The 3869-nt window shown below is 44.3% G+C and overlaps 1 pseudogene; it reads left to right on the top strand.

Annotated features, from left to right (window-relative positions):
- The first annotated feature begins 344 nt into the window (after nucleotides 1–344).
- LOC108704991 lies at nucleotides 345–3629 on the top strand (annotated as a pseudogene).
- The last annotated feature ends 240 nt before the right edge of the window (nucleotides 3630–3869 follow it).

The following is a 3869-nucleotide window of genomic DNA, read 5'->3' as shown; positions in this document are numbered from 1 at the left end:
AGAGCCGCAAGGGCCTGGGAGAAAACACAGCAAACAGAGCACAACCTCTCTTGTGTTAGGGAGCTGCTATCCTGTTACCTTCCCATTGTTCTGTTGTTAGGTTGCCGGGGGGTGATATTACTCCAACTTGCAGTACAGCAGTAAAGAGTGACTGAAGTTTATCAGAGCGCAAGTCACATGACTGGGGGCAGCTGGGAAACTGACAATATGTCTAGCCCCATGTCTGTTTTTAAAATTCAATATAAAATAAAACCTGTTTGCTCTTTTAAAAAGTGGATTAACTGATGCGTTTTGAAAAAAAACATGTTTTCCCATGAAAATATCCCTTTAACATACAGGTAGACTCCAAGTAAAACATTTTGCCGCACCCTGTGTGAGAGGAGGAGATAAAACAAGTCCCACTGGTTATAGAGAGAGCGAGTAAAGTTCATTTTTGTTTCTTGTTCCTGATTTCAGTGATGGCGGCTGCTGATCTGAGAGACGAGCTGAGCTGCTCCATCTGCCTGAGCATTTATACTGATCCTGTATCCCTGCCGTGTGGCCATAACTTCTGCCGGGGCTGTATTGGGACAACATGGGACACCCAGGAGGAAACTTTCCTTGAAAATCCTTCCTGCCCTGAATGTAGAAAGATATTTAGTAGGAGACCTGAACTGACAACAGACTGGAAACTGCGTGGTCTGGTGGAGAGATTCTGTCCAACTGAGACAGAGCCGAGGGAGACTGGGATCTTCTGCACCTACTGTGTCCTCTCTCCTGTACCTGCTGCTAAATCCTGTCTCCTGTGTGAGGCTTCTCTGTGTGATACCCACCTGAGGGGGCACAGCAAGTCAGCAGAACATGTACTGACCCAACCCACCGACTCCTTTATGGGTAGAAAATGTTCTGTACACAATGAGCTCCTAAAGTATTATTGCTGTCAGGAGTCTGTCTTTATCTGTGTGTCCTGCTGTCTGGCCGGAGAGCACAGGGAGCACAGGGGCCACAGGGTGGAGCTGATGAGTGAGGCCTCTGAGAAGAAGAAAGAGAAAGTGAGGAAAGTTCTGGAGAAACTGAGGCCAGAGAGAGAGGAGACTGAGAGACGAGCCCAGAGACTGCAGGAGCGCAGGAGAGAAGTGGCAGAAAAAGCAGCCGGTGAGATAGAGAGAGTCACTGCCCTGTTTAGAGACATCAGAAAACAGATGGAAGCCCTAGAGAAGCAACTCCTTAGTGACATCTCCAGCCAGAAAGAGAAGATCTCACTCACATTCTCTGATCTGATCCATCAGTTGGAAATAAAGAAGGACGAGCTGTCCAGGAAGATCCGTCACATTGAGGAGCTGTGCAACATGGCAGATCCACTCTCTGTCCTACAGGAATGGGAATCACATGCCTTTTGTGGGGCTGAGGGGGCAGATAATAAGTCCAGAGAGAGAGATGATAAATTGTTCTCATTCTTTAATGCTTTTCGTTCTTTGGCAAAGAGAAAACAGAAATCACAGAGGGATACAGACAGGTTACATGGAAGAGATGATATAAAGGTCCCTGCTTTAGGGGATCTGGATGTGGATCTGATCTCAGAGACATTACTCACAGGCTTAGCTGAGATTATGACTGGGGTAAAGGGAAAGTGGTTTCCTGGGCAGTAGGCTACAGACCTGTTACTGGATATAAACACGGCTGGGAATCTTGTATCTGTATCAGGGGACAGGAAATCTGCTTCCTACTCACTCACAGACCAGCGTCACCCACAAACCCCAGAGAGATTTCAGGTTCCTCAGACTTTAAGCAGCAGGAGTTTCCCCTCAGGGCGACATTACTGGGAAGTGGAGGTCAGTGAATCAGGGGAGTGGGGGGTAGGGGTGGCCTATCCCAGTATAGAGAGGGGAGGGGGTCAGTCCTGGATTGGGAATAATAACAAGTCCTGGTGTTTGTGCAGATGGAATAATAATAAATATACAGTGACACATGACAGCAGAGACACAAAGTTACCCCACGTCTCTTCCTGCAGGAGAATCAGGATCTCACTGGACTATGAGGCCGGATGTCTGTCCTTTTATGAGCTGAGTGAGCCAATCAGACACTTACACACCTTCACTGCCACATTCACTGAGCCCCTTCATGCTGCATTCAGGGTATGGGGGAGTGCTGATGATGATGATGGTGCCTGGGTGAGAATCATTAGTTAGGGCACTGCCCGGCATTAAACCCATTGCCAGAGTTGCCCTTAGCCCAGTGGAAAGGAAAGAAGGAAGGAGAACTAACCCCTAAACCTGAATATGGTTAGAAATGTCACATTTTATATCCTGAACTTATAAAACTAGGCTATAGACTCAGCATGTCCCTAGAAGTAATGATGCCGACCTTCAAGGAAAAGTTAAAACTAAATAAACTTATGAGAAAGGTGCAGGTAAATACAACTATGAAAAGTCACAGTATCGCTGCTCTGGGTCCCTGTTCTTTACACATTGGTCTGGGATCAGAATTCCTCCTCAAACTCCCTCACTCCCTTCACTTGATTTTATTTGATCCTAGAGTAGAGCCGACAGCCAGAGACACAGCAGGGAAGTCACACAGGACTGACGAGGAAATGTTCCACAATTGTTTTCAGGCTGTGAAATATTCAGCATTTAATTCACCCAAAGTAGCTCCATGTCACTGCCAGACCCGGATTTACATATTCAGCGCTTCTAGGTCCTAGTGCCTGCCTGCTTTCACACAGCCTGGCCATTGGCCTTTGTTAAACTCCCATATACTCTTTTTCCCGGTGTGCAGAGATATTTATATTACAACATAATGTTCTGTCCCCATTTAATTACAAATGTTACTGAGTATGGCAGATAAAAGCTTTTTAGTTCTCTGCAATCTGACGGCATATAAATGTATTTACCATTAGTTCTCTGTGATAAAAACACTGTATGACATTGTCTTAATATTCCTGTTACTTACAGGGTTGGACTGGCCCACCGGGGAACCGGGGAAAATCCCGGTGGGCCCAAGATTTCTTTGTCTGTTATGGTCATATAGGAAATTTTAAAACAATTTATTTCAACTGTACACTTCTCTCATTAAAGATTCAGTCCAATCACTCTTTACTCTTTTACTCTTTCATGTTATTAAGAGAAGCAGCAGTCTGAAGCAATTGTTTCAAACAGTTTTCTGCCAGTGAAGATAAAGTGAAGGTCCGGAGAGTAGGAATATGGGACAAGGAGGGTCATAAGGTGCTGCAGACAAGGAGCCAAAAAGGAAAAGGAGAAAAGAAACTGCATTAAGGGACCTGCAGATAAGAGGTAAAAGAATTGGGAGACATTAGTTACATTAGTGGAGCAAAATAGGGAAGATTTAAACATTTGGGAGAATAGAAAGGGGCAGGGGATATAAAAGATCAGGGAGACAAGGAAAGAGGGGGAAGGGAAGTCAGTGCAGGTACTGGAAGTTTTGCTGAAATCGATGTTATCTTAAAGTCTATCAACTCTCCTCTATGTGGTAATTAAATAGTTAATTGAAGGAAGCTCATACAGCGGAATCCTGATCATTAACTCTTTACTAACTTTCCCAGCTCTTACTTGTGTTTCACTTATATCCAGCAGTATTACTAGTTTTGTGTGTCCCTCCAAAAACAAATGCCTGAAATAAGGAAAAAAAGTTATGATTAAAAAAAACGTATCTGATGGAAGATAAAAAGAGACAGATAGAAAAATGTGCTCAAACTTTCATAACCTGCCATATGTTGTAAAATCGACATGGTCATAAAATGGGAGTGTTCAAAAATGTATCCCGAACTGCGTGTAGCAAAATGTTTTGTCCCTCTTTCTGTTTTCAAAATGTTGGGAGGTGTGTGACCAACAACTGCCCCAAAACATTAGTCCTGAATCTGAGTTTGTGGTTGG

Source organism: Xenopus laevis, chromosome 1S (genome assembly GCF_017654675.1).
Source record: "Xenopus laevis strain J_2021 chromosome 1S, Xenopus_laevis_v10.1, whole genome shotgun sequence".
NCBI classification, from domain to species: Eukaryota; Metazoa; Chordata; class Amphibia; order Anura; family Pipidae; genus Xenopus; species Xenopus laevis.
The sequence above is the reverse complement of the archived record's forward strand: the minus strand, read 5'-3'. Positions and strand labels throughout refer to the sequence as shown.